Here is a 13071-nt window from a genome sequence, read left to right on the forward strand (position 1 = left end):
TCATTATTTACTTCTCAATATCTTAAGTCGCGAGCTGGCAGGCGCACTTGCGGACGGGTGTTCACCTTCCTGCCCAGGGTAACGATGTTATATGCAATAAATATTAATTGGAGCTGAAAACGCGCTATTTCAGGACTGGCAACCGAGAAACGCGCTGAAGCCTATTAGCATTTTATCTGCGGTTATTCTTATCAGGGGAATAAAATCAATTCACGAAAAAAAAATCTTTTTTGAGCAGTCTAACAAGATGGCTTAAAGCAGCTTTGCCTTTTTCCTTGCTAGCTGCACTTTGCTGAGTGATCAACATTTCAGCGTTCTTTTTTCTTGAAAAAAGTGCATGCGCATGACAACATAAAACTTAATAACCATGGCTGTGACTTCCTGACAATGCTCAGCACATGCCACTGCAGGTAAAGAAGTCTTTTTCAAATTGTCTATCACTTCCCAAAACAGGTCCCGAAACACAGGAGACTTGTCCAGTGCCTGGGAAACAGTTTTCTCCATCTTTGTGATCACTGTGTATAGCCCCAGTTAGGGTTGGCGAAGACACCCTTTCTTAAAAGACCTCCGTTCAGTCCAGGCACGTAGCCAGGATTTTGTTTCGGGGGGGGGGGGGGGGGGGGGCGCCCATGACGAAATGCTGTATGAGGGGGAGGGGGGAGGAGAGGTCCAAGCAAAATGGAAGATTTCGGGGGGGGGGGGGGGGGGGGGCTTGGGCCTTATGGGCTTCCCCCCTGGCTACGTGCCTGGTTCAGTCAGATGCCTCTGAGGCAGGTCGGATTGATGTGAACCGAGTTGTTCGGGGGCAGCTGTCAGCATAGTCTGGAATTCCTCACAAGATATTTTTTTTGTCGCCTTCTTGTGGACGTAACCAGCGAGGTAATAGACAACAATGCCATGTGCACCTGCTTATGGTACTTATGGTAACCCAGGTAATCACTTTCAGTCCCTGAAAAAACAATTTCCAGAAGCTTTTTGTGCAACTTTGCCTCGACGGCGCCTCTGAACTCCGCAGTGGCCTTTCCCTTTTCCCCCAGGCTGTCATGCAGGGACACGAGAAAACTATTAGAAGCTCCTGCACAACTTCCTTTCACGGCGTTCTTCACGGGGCTGAAAAGAGACAGGAGCCTATACATATGGCTGAATTGGATGATTGTCTTATGGTCGTCATATCCATGAAAAGAAGGAAGAATGCCAAACGATCTTTGAAAAGAGAAAAAAAAAAATGAAGTGACTGTCTCCAACGATGCCTTCTGAAGTATTACATTAAAAAAAAAAAAAAGTTGTGAAAATAGCGAGTATTACGTTCACAGTTCACATTTGTGAAGTTGAATATCGGTACACTGATTTTTCTTGGTTTAGTTCAATATGGGGATGTCTGTTACCTCCAGAGGATCCTGATTTAGCTTGACCGTCAGTACGTAGGGAACACCGTTGTTGTGAAGCTCGTTAATGTGCCCAGTACAGACGACGATGTCACTCGCAGATTCTGTTGTTTGGCGTGAAGCAAACATGAGCCTGTTCCGGTGATGGTGTTTTTCCTCCGTGCTGTTTAGCATGACAAGAAAGTCTTTGATGACCTGCACAAAAAAAAAAAAAAAAAAAATACTGAAATGTAAACACTTACATCGCGCAAACAATGCAGCTTGTATACAAGCTCTCAGATAAGGTTATTTCTGTGGAGACTGCCTTGATCTTCGGTGAGTTGACTCTAAATCCTTCGGCGAGATGCCTTGTGTTGAGAGCATCAAAAAGGATATTCATTGACCTTGTAAATGCCTCCGTTCATGCAGACTCCTCCAGGTCTTAAACACCTCCTTCTCTGTAGACCTCCAGACCATGGGCTGCGCTTCGGCTGAAAAGCTGGAGTAAAATATAGGAGGATGCACATTTCTACAATTTAATAGCTGAAACGATTCGAATTGGAAAATAACAATGTGCTATAAACGTTTCAAATGGCTTACTACATGCTTATTTTTCACCTGCATTGCAAGCCACACGGTCATCCTCTGCAAATTTGTCGGTTGCACATGTGCCGGGGTCAGCGTGTACACAACTTTTACATGCCTTGTTTTCTCGGTGTCATAAAGCAGCTGATAACGCGAAAGGTTTATGCGGTTGTCTCCTGCCTGAAAGTAATTTTAAGATCACCACACTCAATAAGCGTTCAATTTTGATGACTTCAACAAACCCAAATGTACCATCTCAAAAAAACTTTGATCATTCCTGGCCATATTTGTGCTCCAGCAGATGGTTCCGCACACATTTGATGGCATGTGGCAAGTCACACATGAAGTGGAGGTACTTTCAGTCAGATAGACAGGGGTGTGGAACCTTATGGCATGGTTATGGCACGCTGCCTCCCATTAGCTACCACACAGACCGGCTATTTCCGGCACCGTCACTTATAACAGCAATAGCGATTGCCCCATGCTTGTGAAGCTGCAGCACTGCTTCGAGCACGAGCTGTGCCAAAATATTGCCGGGACAGCGCCCTTGGTGTCAATAGTAGCGATAGGATAGGCTGCACCCAGCTTTCCAGAATTTGCACAAGCATAAAAACGAGTGCACGGTCAGCAAGTTGATTGGTTCCTTCGTTTAAAAGGCCAGCATAGTCCACGAAGTCGCCAATCATAGGCCTAGCGCAGCTTTATTTCGTCCAAAATCAATGTGCCAATTTTGTGGCCTCCTATCTTATCGCAAAGCTGGTTCTCAATAGCTTCCGAACAAATAGAGCTGAACCCATACTTGCACGGTGTCCCCTTGAGGATTTGTGTCAGGCGACTCAGGGACGGTAAAGGCAGCATCTTCATGTCACTGATCAGCTTATACGCTCGTGGGCTTGATATCCTCAACACCATACAATTTAGGACACACTCAGCATTGTAACGCGTGCAGCATGCCGACTTTCAGCTGCTTGAATGATGTCATAAACGCCAGGCTTTGCAAAGGCGGAAACTCAATCAGTGCTTCTTCAACCCCCCAATCTGGAGTCCTTGAAAGCTTTTCTCTTAGCGCCAAGATTTCCTGCTTTTGCTTCTGTCAGGCAGCTGCGGCTCGGAGCAACCTCTTTGTCAAATTCCGCATTTTGTTGCTGTTCTTAGGTGTTGGCCTTAGCTGCTTCCTCATTCGAATTTGCCTTTGCTGGCGCAGGCAGCGAACACATACTGGCTGATTCGAAGACACACTGCAGTGTTTGTGGTGCACGTACCTGGCCAGTCGGATTGCCACTTATCCGCGAACAGACGTTCAAGGTATCAATTTCTGCCAGCAGGTTTTCAATGCCGGAGACGCCAGTTGACGTTCGAAGTATCCGCTTATGGTGCTTGTTGTAGCCATTTCTGACACATCTGTTTTCGTCTATAACCACGGTTTTGGTAACCTGTAGCTGCCCTGCCACGAGATGCCGCATGCAGAAAACGCCACACGTTCTTTCTGTTGGCTCGCCGTCAACCAGTTCGAGCCTCCTGTTTGTGGAAGGCCGAGCCGCGGTCGTCAAATCATCGAGTCTCAGACCACAAGTGCGAGAATCAGACGAGTGGGGCGACGGCGCCGTCTCTGCCGCACCGTCTACGCACATATCACTCGATCGCGCAAGACGCAGCCTCACCGCAAGTTTCGCTGAGCACAGTGGCCGACGCACAAGAGTTTCCGGGCGACTTTCGCCTCCACGTCAACTTTGGTTTGGAGATTCGCTCAGGAAGGCCAGGATATAGCCGAGGGATAGTGCCGGGCCCTATCTCCCGTTTCCCACGCGGAATAAGCAGTTCCTGTTCATTTACAGTATGTTTACAGCACTTTACAGTGTCGTCAGCCTCGAAATGGCGCTGGCATACCTTTGATATGCCCGTGAGTCGCCTGTCCTTGCGGTGCAGCGCCTGCTCCCACCTTTTGAGTTCTGTCGGATTTCGTAGTGGTGCAAAGAAGTGGTAGCTAGGGGCATCGTTACGATAGCGGCTTGTGCAGCGTGGCGCAAAACAGGAAGGCATACGGGACCCTTACCTATTGTCATCAAGTGCACATGTCACCCAGAGCAACTCCGACACCATCAACACAAGGAAGAGGAGCGCAGCAACTGCGCCAAATCGGGGGGGGGGGGGGGGGGAGGGGGGGGGAGGGGGGGAGTGAAGATGGATGGATGGACGGATGAATCCGGCTGAGCCCTTTGGATCGGGTGGTAGCTTACGCCACCTAGCCATTTTTTTTTACCATTTAACCTTAGAATATTTAAATGTGAAAACTATATTCGCTCCGCACTGCAAAGAAAGTGAGACTATAAAACCCCCTTGCCATCAGTTAATAAGAAAATACCTAGTTTTCTCTCGTTTTTGCCCCCATTCACTTAATGTTTGCTTGGTAATCTTTACAGTCTTGAAATCCACTCTTCCTTCGCTGTCTCTAAAAACCAATGACTTTATTAAATCTATATTATCTTCGGTAGGCATAGGGTGAAGCCCTTTACAGTAGAGTATCAAGTGCTCAGCCGTCTCGTCCTCCTCTGCACAAGCAGTGCACACTGTATTCATTTCCTGGTACTTCGCTCTGTATGTTCTGGTTCGCAGAACACCCGTCCTCGCCTCAAACAACAATGAGCTTCCCCTAGAATTGTCATAAATGCTTTTTTTGGCAACAACTGTTTTGTTTAATCTATAGCTTTCCAGAGCCGTCTTTGACTGCATTCCCTCTAGCCACCAATCTCTTGCTGTGGCCTTAACTTTCTTCTTAACTGAGACCTTCTCTTCCCAAGCTCCACCTTAGCCTAAAAACTTCCCTCTCGATTTCCTAGCGCGCTCTCTCCACTAAGTGTCTATACTCCTAATGTATAAATAGCTGAAAGCCTTTCGTGCCCATTGCTCCCCATCCATTTGCCTCAACCGATCCTCAAATTCTATCTTGCTCACCGCTTCTCTGCTCTCAAATGACGCCCATCCCATGTCTCCTTGTACTTCCTGGTTTGGCGTTTTGCAATGTGCACCCAAAGCCAGCCTACCTACTCCGCGCTGTTTTATTTCTAGTCTTGCATGTACTTCGGATTTTATGCATAGCACTGCGTTTCCAAAAGTCAAGCCAGGCACCATGACCCCTTTCCAAATCTCTCCCACCACCTCATACCTGTTATAATTCCAAAGTGCTCTATTTTTCATTACAGCTGCATTTCTGTTGCCCTCACCTATTATATACTTTTCATGCTCACTGATATATTCTGCACCATCACATTCATACTCCTAGATACTTGGATTTACTAGCTCTCTCAACTGTAATATTTTGTATCCTTCAGCCTCTCAAATTCTTCATCGTTAAAAATCATGACTGCTGATTTTTCACTACTGAATTCTAAACCTAATTCCTCTCCTTCCCCACCACAGATGCTCATTAGATCCTGCAAATCTGTCCTGTTGTTAGCCATCCGCATACATCAATCCCGGTAAGGAGTGCTAAATATTTTGGCCTAGCTTACTGTACGAAAGGTCGAATCCAAGCCCACTTTTCTCAAGTCTATCCTCCAATCCTTTCAGATACAATATAAACAGCAAAGGCGATAACGGGCATCCCTGCCTAGGGCCTCGTCTTATCTCTATTTCCTCCGTCACCTTTCCTTCCGATGTGATAATCCCCTAATTATCTTTGTAAATGTTCCTTAATATTGATGTTAGTCCTTCATCCAGGTTTAAGCTCTCTACTATGTCCAACAGGTTCCTTTGGTTCACATTGTCATAGGCACCCTTGATATCCAGAAATGTCAGCCAGAGCACTCTATTTTCTTTTTGTGCTATTTTTATACACTGTGTAGGAATATATTGCCCTCCAACCTTCTTTGTTTCCGAAACCCGTTATGTAACTCGCCCAGTATGCCCTCGCAATGTACCCATTCCTCCAGTCTGTTCTTTATAATCTGCATTACCAACCTGTGAATAACTGGTGTCACGGTTATGGGACGATAATTCCTAATATCACACTTATCTCCCTTTCCCTTATATATCATACTCATCCTACTAAGCCTCCATTCATCCATTCATCTGGACTATTTCTTTCTGTTATCATAGTGCTCACTACCTCCCTTAGTTTCGCCTTAAATTTAGGACCCAAATTCTTCACCAGCTTGATTGGAATACCATCTGTGCCTGTCGACGTGCGACTAGGGACTCGTCGTTCCGCCTTTTCCCATTCTCTTTGTCCGAAATCCGCGATGTCACAAGCTGGACTGCTACTTCATTCGGTTCTCCTATCTTCCACATGTACCCGCTCCCGAAATGTCTCCTCCATCACCGCTCATATATGTCGTATCGCATCATCTCCCCCTAACTGATGTCCCTGACGCGAGAGTATGAACCTCTGTCTAGCTTGCGTCGTTTCACCGAGTGAGCTCAAGTGCTCCTAAAACTTCTTGGCTGCGTTTCTTGCTTCCATTACTCATCCATTCCTCGCCCTTTCTCTAAATTTTCGCATTGATCAAACTGGATGTCTCTCGGCGACATGTTCTAAAAGTATCCCATTTTCTTTTTACTTCCGTTTCTGACTCCCCACTACGCTTGGAATGCCTGCGTTCTCTAGAGGCTTCCTGACGTATTTGTATCGCTTGCTTCACTCCTTTGTCCCACCAGCTTTTTGGTCTATGTCCTTGCTTCCCCTTTCGTTTACTCTCAACTTTGTCTAGTTCCAGAGCAAAAAGCCTAGTTAGGCTCTCATATGTCCAATCTGTATACCGTTGCCCTGAAACTGCTTCCTCTACTCTTTCAGTAACTATGTCCAGCTCTTTGTTGCTGCAGAAAGTTTGCTTTGAATTATGTTGTCTAGTTTCAGCATTTACTTCTCTGGAAAAATTCAGCTTAATACGTTTGTGATAACTACCAAGGCTTTTGGAACCCCCTTCATCTATCTTCATTACTTGTAACTTACCATATATTTTGTGTAACATTAGTACGTAATCAGTAGTTGAATGTAGATTGCCAGTTTTTCCCACGTTATGTGCCCGTCACACTTCTGACTGGTATTACATAAAACTAAATCATGCTTTTCCACCAGTTCTAGTAGTATGCTTCCAGTTGAGTCTGTATATTCATATGGGCATTCATGTCTCCCATAATAATTTTTTCAGAGCCTTCCCTTAGCTCACTAACGCCTCTTGATATGCAATCAATCATTTTTCTGTTTTCCTCTTTAGCACCTGTCCCTGTCCATAAGTAAACAACTTCAAGGACTGTTGATTCCCCAGCGACTTTTCCTTTCTGCCACAAATGTTAGGCGCACTCCTTTCTGATTCTTTGAAAGTTCATGTTCTTCTTAATAAATGCTCCAATTACACCTCCCTTCCTCGTTGCCTCCATTCTGTTGCATTCTTCCCACACATAGTCAGGGTTGCAAGGTGGCTGCTCCCTGTCTCTGAGATGTGTTTCCACAAACCCATACACCATTTAATCCTCCTTTCTTAGTTGCTCCTCTACCTCTTCCCATTTTAACCTATTTCTATGACCCTGCATGTTAATATAACCACTGTCTGATTGTGCTGTTTGTTTATATATGTTTTTACGTTTTCTCGTATTTTGAACCCTGGGTACCTCTCCTGACTTTGTTGGGCTTTCAGTTACTTCAGTGTCCCCAGGGCCCTCGGTCCACCAAAAAAAGCAGTCACCGTGCGGCCCATCCTATCCCCCACCCTGTAACCCGTGGCCTCACTGTAGTGAATGCCATCTGCAAAAGGGCGGGAGCCAGCCTCTTACACTTCCCTGTTTACTTCTATTACGTCGTACTGAAGCTGTCGACTCATACCCTTAATTACTCTGTTGGCTTCGACACTCCGTTACCCCGGACTGCACCCCGAACTTCTGGAATGGTGCACACAACCACGTGGACATTTTTAGACATGCCCTTTAGTTTACGCATTATCGCGTTTAGCTGCTTTCCGATGTTCTGGCTCCTACCCTTGAGCAAATCATTAAGCCCCACATGAACTATTATTAAGTTCCTTCCTTCCTGGTTATCCCACACCCTCCCACGTGCTGTGGTCATAGCATCCACCATACACTTCCCTGGCTGGCCCTCTAAAGTTACCCTGTCGTCCCCCTTCACCCTGTTCAGTACACCCCTCTTAACGCATGCTACGTTAGAGCTCCCCACTATCAGTACCCTAGATCCCCCTGGTACCTGCGCGCCCTTGTCCTGCGACTTATCTCCTGTCACTTGACTGCTTGACGGCGCTATTTAGCTGAGGGTCACTTAGCTCTCCAGCGTCGTCGAGCCCGCCAGCCAACATGCTGGACTTCCGACCGCCAGTGACCCCAGCCTGCAGACTGGTGGTTCATCCCGCTAGAACTGACACTTCCTCCTTTCTTCCCTCGCTACTCTCACTCGCTCGAATTACCCCTTCCAGGTGCTCTGTTCTCCTGTCACACTCCCTCTTACTCTCCTCTAGACCGGCCTTCCATATTTCCCCCAGCTCTTCCGCCTGCTTCTCGAGGCCGACCCGCTGCCCCCTCTCATGATTAAGCTGCCTAGTCAGCTCCTCAACCTGGGCCTCGAGACCCACTCGCTTCTCTCCTGCTACCTTAAGCTCGGCCTCAATCTCCCGAACTCTACCCTCCCATTCCCCAGTTACCTGCTTAAAGGGGCCCTGCAATCACATTTAAGCGTCTACCTTTTTTGGGGTTTCGACGCGGTCTCCTCCACCGACGGGGGCGACTCGCGGTACCGAAAGCGCGGGATATGCGACGTCGTAGGTCCTGGGCTTACTACTGGTCAGAGCTGCTAAAAGCTTCGTTTTAGTCGAAATACAAAATATAAGTGGCGCGAACTGGTTCAATTAACTATGAAAGTAGTTTTTGTTCAGTATTTTAGATCAGAAAAGAAACAAATGCAGTTTATAAAGTACGGAAACAAGAAATGACCCGTCGACATACCGGCCACCAAGCGGTGAAAAAGGCGGCGCATACTAGAAAGGAGTGGTGGGATCAGGCGCCAACACGGAAAAGTACCGAATGTACGTGGTGCCGCTGCGGTCGTACGGACTGCATGATCCGACCGGCCCCGAGCGTTCCGAAGGCCTTTGGTGAGAAGCTTTATTTTGCGGTTTAGTCGTTTCGCGGTATGGCAGCGCGAAGTGGCTCCCATTCTGCGCTGATATTTACCCCGTGTTTGCTGTCGTTTGTGGCCAATGAAGTGTCATGCCAAATTAGTGTTTAATCGCGCAGCAAATGCAGTGAGAGCCACTCTGGCTGCCCGCTGCATACAGCCTATCCAGATTATGCTTTAGTGGCGCCCTCTCGCGCCGTCAACAGGGAGTGCGGCAGCCGTGGGCGCTCGATGAGCTCACTATCCCTCCTCTACTTCACGGCCACTCATGCAGTCAAGGACGTAATGAAGAAGGTTATTTTTTGCTTGTCTTTGTAATTTTAACACACCCCTCGCACTGCATTAACCCGTCCCCATCTTTGTCATGCCGACCCAAATCTAGACCCATGTCTAGACCGGGAACAAACCGTCACTTCCCGCCAAAAATTCACAAACAGCTTGCTTTGCGAAACTAGCTTCTTAGTAGCGTCAACTAACCTCAACTGCTGCTGTTCAAACCAAACACTACTGCCGCATAGTCACTTCCAATCAACTCAAAAAGAGAGAAAAGAAGAAAAACAGGCACTTAGCTTCGGGCACTCGAGGAGTACCAGGAAACACGTCCGCTCACCGTAACCGCCAGAGGACAGAAAGACTTAACCGCAGCACCACTAGTTCGCGCGACCGCCGCACAAGCCACTGAAGCTGAACTTGGCTAATAACATTGGTAAGAAGGGTTCGTCGCAATTTTTTGCGAGTAGGTGGACCGACGCGCCGGGAGTTTGACTGAGTCCTTGTTCAAATTTATGTGCTTCTGGTTTTGATCGAATGCTATGATTACAGTTTTGACAGGAGATGCGTGGGTTTGAGGAACTCAGCGAGCATGGATTCGGCGAAAAGAGGAAGTCTCACACAGTAAGCCACCTTCCAGGTCGGCCTATTTCTGCCTAGCCGCTAAGAGCCCGCTCGGGCAGCGCTAGCGGAGCGAGCTTGTCAAGGTGCTAGTCAAGGAGTGAACCCTGCGTGTTGTCGCCGTTTTCGCGGTGGTGGCAGACGGTGTCCACACGTAGTCCCGCTTGGCCAAACGATTTGCGTCCTCGTTTACAGAAATCCTGCAGTGTGCGGGGACCCTGTGTTCGGGGGACCCTATGAAAATCGACGGTCGGCTGCGAGGGACGCCGCTGTCCGGGCGAGCGGTGGCGTGTCGTCGAGCTTTAGAGGCGGCGAAAGGCAGTGGGAGAGACAGGCTCGAAAGAATGACTACCGACGCCAGCGATGTCGCCGGCAGCTCACGGAGCACAATCTCGGCTGCCGCCAGCTCCGCCGGCCTTGGCCGGACTTTATGGAGCTGTACATGGTCGGCTCCGTCAATAGGGACTTTTAGAATAACGTAAGCAATTTTAGCGCTAAATTTAGCGCTTGCGTTGGCGCACGCTACGCAAGAAAGTTTTAGAATAGCGTTTCTTCGCCGCGACGCAAAACCCCAAGCATCTCGCGCTTGCAACGCCGGCAAGATACGGTTACAATTTTTATATCACACACGAAATGCTGTAACTTGAGGAAAAACAAGTTTTTTGGTCCAGAGTAACATTTTAGATGTGTTTAAACGTGAGATGGGGGGGGGGGGGGGGGCGACGCGAGCGGTTGACCGGTCGTGTCCGCTTGCGTCCCCTCGTTAAGAGAGGTCTCGTGTACTGACCTTCGGACACAATGCCTTCGCCGAAAAATATTCGCGCGTCGCAAGCATCAAGTTGCCGGTAATCGTTGCCGAACCGAGTGCAATGTCGTCCTGTATTGAAAATCGCATCTGCGAGGATGCCGCCGACATCGCGCTCACGACACCGCCAAACCGGCTGCAGACATGGTACTGGGAGCCGCCATTTTTTAACTGTGCTCGGATTGGCTTTAGCCAACTTCTCATCCCGAATTATCCTTGGAGGAGCGCAGACTCTGCTTACGCACGCAATTTCGAAGAAATAGCCCACGCAAAAATAGCGTACGCAAAGCGCAAAACCTAGTTAGCGTTCGGCTCATGCGCAGTGGCGACGACGCTATTCTTTGTGTACGCAAAGCTTTAGCGTCCGCTATTCTAAAACTCCCTAATCTCGGTCACCCGTTCCGTTCCATCCCGCACGGCCAGCGAACTTCACCGAGCGCCTCGACTTCCGGGCGTCCTCCCTTTCATGTGCGGGAGATTCAAGCTGACGTCCAGTTGGTGGCTCGCGATTAGCGGGAGTGTCATTTCTATCCCCTACTGCTGTTTGGTTCGAGTGATGTCAAGTCTGTTTGAGTGGTTCCAAATGTTTTTCTTGTGCTTTTGCTGTGTGACGCCTACATTTAAAGTTCGCTGTAACTTCATGGTAAGTACGTGGCCAAGCTTTATTGACCTGTCACGATCATTCGCGCGAAGCGGGATCAAGAATGATGAGGTGTGTTGTTGTTTTTGTATCCTGGTTGCGAGTACATCGAAATATTTTTTTTTGCGAAAAAGGAATCGGTTTTTTCTATTTAGTCTGATATCTTTTGTTTACACCGCTAGCTCCAGCGATTGAGCACACTTCGGTTCTTATCGAAGTTTTGAGTTAAAACATGCATGTAAAATTGAATGTCAAAAATAAACTTCCAATAACGTTTGAAACTGCATTTTTGGTCTACGGTTCCCACTCATTCGGGTGTCTAAAAGGCTCAAGAGGTATGAAGGGCTGAAGGGGTTTGAGGGGTTGAAGGGATTTGAAAAGTTGTGGGGTTTGGTAGGCTGAAGAGGTTTGAAGAGTTGAGAGGGTTTTATATATCCATAAGGCCCTCAAGCATTATTTTCAATAGCGTATATAAAGATATATAGATGTATACATATATAACGAGCGTAGGTAAGATGCGATAGAGAACCTTTGGTAAAGCAACAACGAACGAATTTATTTCGGCATTTCGTCCGGAGTCCGGCCTTCGTCAGACAACACACACGCACACACACACTCATATATATACATATATATATATATATATGAGTGTGTGTGTGCGTATATATATATATATTGTTACAGGCTCACTGGAGTCAACTTCAGTTCCGGCTGACGGAATGCCACTTAACGTTCTCTAGGGCACCATTCTACTCCTAGTCGTCCTCCTCTTCGTCGGCCTCTCACACTCTCCCCCTCCCCCGTAAAAGTTATCACAGCACAAAAAGCAATTCATCGGCCCTTTGGTTCCCACAATTCACTGACCCGGAGAAGAAGGAAGAGCACTTGTGCGTGGGATGTACATTTTCAGGTGATGCACATGCGCTGAAAATGTCTTGGTCTTCCGTGAAGTTCCCCAATCTCGAACTTCATAGGTTAGTGGTAAATTTTTTTAGTGACTTCACAGGACCCCTATACCTAGGCAGAAGCTTCTGCGCTCAACCTTTCTCTCGCTGTTCCCTCCGAACCAGGACCAAGTCACCCGGAGATAGACATGGTGTTGAGCCAGGAGCGCTGTATCGAGATGCCGCACGCTGTTGGGAATGTAATATAGCCATTCTTGCTCGTTTTCGTGCGTCATCTAGGCGGTGCTGAAAGTTTTTGTCAGCAAAATCGTTTCCCCTATTCCGCCACGTTACAGATGATGAGCATTCTTGAGGAAACACCGCCGTTCTACCATGAACAAGTTGAAATGGTGTATAAGTGCTGCTTGACTCTACCGAAAAATCCGGTATAACTTTTCACTATCCGGATTATGGAACCGGAAATTTATTTCTGGAAACCGGAAATCCAGATGGCAGACAAAGGAATAATTTCTAAAAACCTAAATTCCAGATAGAGTCCAGATGGAATCCAGACAGATTTCCGGTTCCATAATCCGGATAGCGAAAAGTTATACCGAATTTTTCGGTAGGGGACTGCTTCACGGTATTCATCGCGAACGCGGCAAAAGGAACAAAAGTGTCCAAATCAGTGTGTTTGACATTTACGTACGAATAAAGAATTTCAGCAATTGTTCCGTTAGCTCGCTCAACCAACCTGTTCGTCTGCGGTCGGTGGGGAGCTGCTT

The 13071-nt window shown here is 47.6% G+C and overlaps 1 pseudogene; it reads right to left on the reverse strand.

Annotated features, from left to right (window-relative positions):
• Window positions 1–300: 300 nt before the first annotated feature.
• LOC115325898 lies at window positions 301–3412 on the reverse strand (annotated as a pseudogene).
• Between the last annotated feature and the right edge of the window lie 9659 nt (window positions 3413–13071).

Source organism: Ixodes scapularis, unplaced genomic scaffold, assembly GCF_016920785.2.
Source record: "Ixodes scapularis isolate PalLabHiFi unplaced genomic scaffold, ASM1692078v2 PGA_scaffold41__6_contigs__length_2269736, whole genome shotgun sequence".
NCBI lineage: Eukaryota > Metazoa > Arthropoda > Arachnida > Ixodida > Ixodidae > Ixodes > Ixodes scapularis.